Here is a 7,144-nt window from a genome sequence, read left to right as displayed (position 1 = left end):
AGCAGAACTGGAAGAAGAAGCAGAAGACAGCCAGTTCCACTGCGGGCCTGATAGAAGCCCTCTGGGAGCCTGATCCAGCCCCCGGGCCGCATGTTTGACACCCCTGCCCTATGAGGTCACCATATGTCAACTATGACTTGACAGCAAAAAAAAAATACAGATTGTTTAAAAACTTTTAACATAGTTTTTGAAGCCATTCACAACCCAGCAATTAAAAAAAAATTGTGAAAGCCTTGTGCTACAAATGTTAAAGTGCCATCACAATGGTAGGCTCTAGGAGAAATCCAGCAGTAAAAACAGTTCCTCCGTTATAGTTCTGATAGGAAAAGATGGTTTTCACCTACCCCTGAAACAAGAGGCATGGCTCAGCATCCTAGGTTAGAATGGGGTGTAGTGGTTAGAGTGCTAGCTGACACCTCTTGCTCTGAATTATTGCATCAAAATGTCTGTGCTGTTGCAGTCTTGAGTATGCTGTTCAGGTGTGTACCTGTAAGCTGCAAACCTACAATGATGCAGCAGCAGCAGAACTGGAAGAAGAAGCAGAAGACAGCCAGTTCCACTGCGGGCCTGATAGAAGCCCTCTGGGAGCCTGATCCAGCCCCCGGGCCGCATGTTTGACACCCCTGCCCTATGAGGTCACCATATGCCAACTATGACTATGACAGATTGTTTAAAAACTTTTAACATAGTTTTTGAAGCCATTCACAACCCAGCAATTAAAAAAAATTGTGAAAGCCTTGTGCTACAAATGTTAAATGGTAGGCTCTAGGAGAAATCCAGCAGTAAAAACAGTTCCTCAGTTATAGTTCTGATAGGAAAATATAGTTTTCACCTACCCCTGACACAAGAGGCATGGCTCAGCATCCTAGGTTAGAATGGGGTGTAGTGGTTAGAGTGCTAGACCAGGTCCTGTGATGAATGGGCACATCTCTCTGTATTGGCACATGCACATGGCAGGAGGATGCCTTGGTTAGCATGTGTGTTCATTATATGGTGGTGCACACACAGTCTTCCAAAGCAGAGATTTGCTGTGTGGGGGAAGCAAGAAGATTTCTATTTAATTTAAGTATTTGTACCCCACTTTTCTCTCCAATGGGGACACAAAGCAGCTTACAACATTTGTTCTTCCCTCCTCCATCTTTAAGAACATAAGAGACGCCAATGTTGGATCAGGCCAATGGTCCATCCAGTCCAACACTCTGTATCACAGTGGCCAAAAATACCAGGTGCCATCAGGAGGTCCACCAATGGGGCCAGGACACTAGGAGCCCTCCCACTGTTGACCCCCCCCCCCAAGCACCAAGAAGACAGAGCACCACTTGCCCCAGAGCCCCTATCTATACCTTGTGGCTAGTAGCCACTGATGGATCTCTGCTCCATATGCTTATCTAATTCTCTTTTGAAGCCGTCCATGCTTGTAGCTGCCGCCACTTTCTGTGGCAGTGAATTGCATGTGTTAATCCATCCTTGACAGATCCCTTTGGAGTGCCTCACAATCCTCCCTGGTTTTCACCACCCTGGACAACTTTGTATCATCTACAAATTTAGCCACTTCACTGCTTACTCCCAACTCCAAATCATTAATGAACAAGTTATATTCATAGCAACCACCTTTAAGGTTGGGGTTAGGCTAAGAGAGAATGGCTGGCCCAAGGTCGCCCACTGAGCTTGAATGGCAGAGTGGCGATTTGAACCTGGGTCTCCTGAGTTACAACATGCTGACCTACATCTGTGTCTAACTGTGGCATCTTGTGTCTGGCAGACTGTCCAGTGTGGCTACCCCTCTGTGTGGACTCCCGTATGAGGAACAACTGAAGGTACAACATGTATATGGGGGAGGTACCGTGTACAGAACCAGTGTGGTATGGCAAACAATGTGTCAGCCTTGAGCCAGAGGGGCCTGGATTCAAATCCCCTCTTGGCCCTGAACTCTGCAAACTTACTGTGGCCAATCACTTTCTCTAGAACTAACCCGCCTTGTAGAATTGCTGTGAGGATAAAAAAAGCAACGCACCATGCTTATGCTGCCCTTAGATCCTTTTTGTTGTAATTAAAGAAGCCAGGTCAAGAGCTGGTTTAGTGGTTGTAGTGTTGAGCCAGTCTCTGGGATATCCGGGTTCGAATTCCCACTCTGTCATGAAAGCTTGCCGGCTGACCTTGGGCCAGTTAATCTCTTCCTGCCCAACCTATCCCACAAGGTTGTTGTGAGGATAAAATGAAAAAGGGGAGCAGGGGTCATTTGGGGCTGGACTGAGACGGAGTGGCGCTCTAGCAGCCCAGGAGTAGACACAAACGGCGGTGGCGGCAAGCCCCGCCCCCAGCTCCTTCTCTCAGCTGGGGAAGCAGAAAGGGGGGGAGGCATCTTCAGCCTCCCCTTCCCCAGCCGGAAGCTTCCACCTCCCCTTCCTTGCCCCATCCGGCCTGCCAATGCAGGCGGGGGGGAAGCGAAGAGAGAAGGGGTTCAAACTTTAAACCCCTTTTCTCTTTGCTCCCCCCCACACCCTGCCTTGGCAGGCCGGCTGAGGAAGGGAAGGAGAGGCCCTCCCTTTTGCTCCCCCTTCTGACATCACTTCCGGTGATGTCAGGGGGCATGGCATATGCTAATTAGTTATTATGCTAATTAGGTATGCTAATGAGCGCCTGCACCTCTTTTTCTACGAAATGACCCCTGAAGGGGAGAATGTTGTAAGCCACTTTGGGTCCCCATTGGGGAGAAAAGTGACCTAAATAAATGTGTCTTCCATTGTTCATGGCCCTCAGTGGTTTCTGAAGATGTGCTCGGACAGGGGTGATCGCACCCTGCCCTGCGATAGGTAGCCAGCAGGTGCCTGTACCTTTTAGAGGAAACCTGTAGCTCTGCGGAGGTATCTTTTCCATGTACACAAAGTCCATCTTCCGTCTGCAGCATCTGTAGGTGAAAAGGGTCTTGTACTGCAAGGTCAGGAAAGAATCATTCCTGAAATGATGCCTGTCAGACAAGACGACACAGGGCCTAATGGGCAGGCTTGCCATCCTACAGGTGGCACCTGGAGATCACCCACTATACAATTGATCTCCAGATGACCAAGATCAGTTCCGCTGTAGGAAATGGCTGCTTTGGAGGGTGGACTCTGTGGTACCACATCCCTGCTGAGGTCCCGCCCCTCCTCAGACTCCACCCTCCCCAGGCTCCACCCCCCCAAATCTCCAGCTATCTCCCAAACCCTACACCAATGGTGCCATATTTGATTTTAAAATAACTGCCTTGCCTCTTTCTTACTGTGTGTGCCAGGTGAAATATGAGAAGCTGAAGTCTGTTCTGCAGACCCTAACGGCTCGTCTTCAGGCGCTTGGTGCAGATCAGTTGAAGAACACTCAGAGGCCAGATGAGATCTGCTGCCCGCTGAAGCCTGTCATTCCCTCAGTGAGTAATATGGAGCTCTTGTGTGGACCGTGTATCTCTAGCGATGGAAGGATCAGCTGACAGGCCATCTCATACCTCATTAGACCTTTGGTCCACCTAGCTCAGCATAGTCTAGTCTGATTGGCCACAGCTCTCCGGGATCCTGCCCAGCACCCAGTACATGAGACCTTTTCACTGCAGTTGGCAGGGACTGAACCGTGGACCTTCAGCTGTTCTGCCACTGAACCACAGCCCCTCCCCATTGCCCTGTGCTGACCCTGTCAAGGTTGGCTTCTCATTTCAGCTGCTGCAGCTTCACAAGTGAAGTAAAATAAAACCAATGTTCCCTCTAAGCTGTGGAGTCCTGTGAGCAAAAATTCTACTTGGTGGGCTACTGGCATTAAAGTTGTGAGTGAGTGATTGGGCTACTGCATATATTAGTTTGCTCCGGAGCCCCATCCTTCCCGAGCTAAGACACAAATGTGTGAGCTGGAGGCTAAAAAACTGTGAGCTAGGTCACGCTAACTCAGCTTAGAGGGAACACTGATGTAAGACTGTCGCTCAGTTGACAAAATTGCATGGCTTTAATGCTGTGGTTTTTAAGTGATTAACTAAGGTCTGGATATATTTGCATATAAATAAAACAAATGGAAGAGGAGAAACGTCTTTTTGATTTCGGGTGAGGAATGCATGTGCCAGAGTGGAAGAGGCATTCCCTCCGCTGGGGACAAGAGAGGTGCACCTCTTCTAAGGGAGAATTCTGGCACCCCTTTGAAAATGCTTGCGGGGAAATGAGTGAAATTGAAATATCTCCTCCCCATTCATAAGAAGGGTATCCTGATTAATGGATCAAAATAAATTTAGTTAGTCTAACTGATTGAACTAACTATAAACAATTCACCTTCAAAAATAAGTGAGCAAGAACAGTCTGGAGGCTGCTGTGGGAAGGGGTTAACTTTGATAGGAGTGACCAAATTCAAATCCCTGCTCCTCCATGATGTTTAAAGTATGGCCTTGGGCCAGTTGTTCTCAACCTAACCTGCGTAATGGGGTTATTGCGAGTATGAGATGGGGACAGAACTCTCCATACACAGCCCTGCACTCCTTAGCGGAAGGATGGCAAAAAGTATGAGGTAAATATTGTCCCTCAGTAAGCTAGACAGCTGGTTTTGGATCTGGGACAGCTGCAAACCTGTCCTGTCTCAGCTGCGGTCTTTATTGGGTGGCCGGGAAGGGGTTAACTTTGATAGGAGTGACCAAATTCAAATCCCTGCTCCTCCATGATGTTTAAAGTATGGCCTTGGGCCAGTTGTTCTCAACCTAACCTGCGTAATGGGGTTATTGCGAGTATGAGATGGGGACAGAACTCTCCATACACAGCCCTGCACTCCTTAGCGGAAGGGTGGCAAAAAGTATGAGGTAAATATTGTACCTCAGTAATCTAGACAGCTGGTCTTGGATCTGAGACAGCTGCAAACCTGTCCAGTCTCAGCTGCGGTCTTTATTGGGTGGCCTTGGTACAATTGCTCTTTCCCGGCTTTGATTTCCGATCCCTGGCAATTATGGTGACTTGGCTGGAGTTGTGATCTCTCAGTAAAGACCACAGAATGCTTGGCAAGTGTGTGAAGTGCAGGCCTGGGATAAGGGGTGTGTGTGTGTACTACACTTGCTTAGAGTTGCCAAGAAGCCTGGAGAAGAATGTAGAGCCTTAATGTGTGGAAATGAGTGGTTGAAGCTTTTCGTGGCATTGAGGTAACCTGGTAAACCTCTAGGACATTTTGTTTCCTCCAGGCAATTGGCAACATTATACCTGCTTTGTTTAACTGATTAATCAGTTAAATTCATTAAAAAAAAAAAAGACCTTTCATTGGCTAGAAAAGGAATCCTGGGTAATTAAGCAGTAGTTTTTTGTTTTTGTTTTTAATGTCAGCCTTTAGTAAGATCTGCAGATGGCAAACACTGATTTACAAGAGGTATTCACCCTTGCTTTCTCATCATCTCTTCTAAGATGATGCAAGAATCCATCGTCAAAGCAATGTGCCTTTTGCTTGAGAATATTTTTTTATTCTTCTTCAAGGGATTCCTTGTCTAGAATTCAGTCTCTTCATCCTTTTATGCCTTATTTAACTGGGTGAAGGCCTCAGTCAGAGCCCAATATAGGGTGAAAAGCCATACCTTAAGACCTCACAATGTGAGGGGGGCTTTAACTGAAAAAAGGGGAATCACGTCCACCCGATGCCTGCCCAGACTCTGACTGACTCCGAACAACAACTTGTTGGGCAGCTGAGAGAAGAAACCAGCAGGAGGGTCTGTGAGGAGAATGAAGTATTTTGATCCTGTTGGGCCTTCTGTTGTAATCTGGCCCAAACCCTAGCATACTGTGGAATACTGTGTGGAATTCTGGTCATCACCACACCTTAAAAAGGATATTATAGCTTTGGAAAAAGTGCAGAAAAGGGCAACTCGAATGATAAAAGGGTTGGAACACTTTCCCTATGAGGAAAGGTTAAGGCGCTTAGGGCTCTTTAGCTTGGAGAAACGACGACTGAGGGGTGACATGATTGAGGTTTATAAGATGATGCATGGGAAAGAGCAGGTAGAGAAAGAGGTACTTTGCTCCCTTTCTCACAATACAAGAACTCGTGGGCGCTCCATGAAATTGCTGAGCGGTCGGGTTAGAATAGATAAAAGGAAGTACTTCTTCACCCAAAGAGTGATTAACACTTGGAATTCACTGCCACAGGAGGTGGTGGCGGCTACAAGCATGGACGGCTTCAAAAGGGAATTAGATAAGCATATGGAGCAGAGGTCCATCAGTGGCTATTAGCCACAAGGTATAGATAGGGACTCTGGGGCAAGTGATGCTCTGTATTCTTGGTGCTTGTGGGGGGGGGGGTCAACAGTGGGAGGGCTTCTAATGTCCTGGCTCCACTGGTGGACCTCCTGATGGCACTGGTATTTCTGGCCACTGTGTGATACAGAGTGTTGGACTGGATGGGCCTTTGGCCTGATCCAACATTGGCATCTCTTATGTTCTTATGTTCTAACATGACTCAGTAATATAGAAATCCGTCTCCCAGAAGATCCTGGAACTATTTGCCTGGCAAGGTCCCCTTGTTCCCTTTCTCACCTGCCTGTGTCCAACCTGGTCACCGCTGGCTTCTCTCATCAATGTCTGCATTGATCTGCCAGAAAGGCTTTGCTGTGTGTCCAGCACCTGATGTTCTTTCTCTCTCCTTCCTCTTTTTGCAGCCCATCATCAATGGCTACAGAAACCAGTCCACGTTCTCAGTAAACCGTGGCCCTGATGGGAACCCGAAAACTGTGGGGCTGTATGTAGGAACTGCCAAAGGTGAATAATGAAGGGTGCGCCACAAGACTACAAGCTGCCGCTTTTGTGCTGGACTGCAGCCAAGTTCATAACAAAGAATACTGTGTGTGTCTACTGAGATTCTGTAACACTGGGAATGACTGTAATGCCTGGAAATAGCGGCCTTTGAATATACTAAACAGAGAAACACCAAGCACAATAGAAGCAGCAACCTCTAGCATCCTGGGGCTAATTTTATTGCTGGATACTCAGTTTGGTGCTCCTGTTTAGAACGACTTCCTTTAGCTCGGACCGGCATCGGCCTTATCTGTATGCATAGAGCAGCATTTTAATCTCCTTCCTCTGTGGGGCTGTATGTAGGAACTGGCAAAGGTGAATAACGAAGGGTGCGCCACAAGACCACAATTCCACGTTCTCAGTAAACCATGGCC

The sequence above is a fragment of the Gekko japonicus genome, unplaced genomic scaffold (genome assembly GCF_001447785.1).
Source record: "Gekko japonicus isolate JY-2015 unplaced genomic scaffold, Gekko_japonicus_V1.1 scaffold1022, whole genome shotgun sequence".
Lineage (NCBI taxonomy): Eukaryota > Metazoa > Chordata > Lepidosauria > Squamata > Gekkonidae > Gekko > Gekko japonicus.
Note: the sequence above shows the minus strand (reverse complement) of the source record.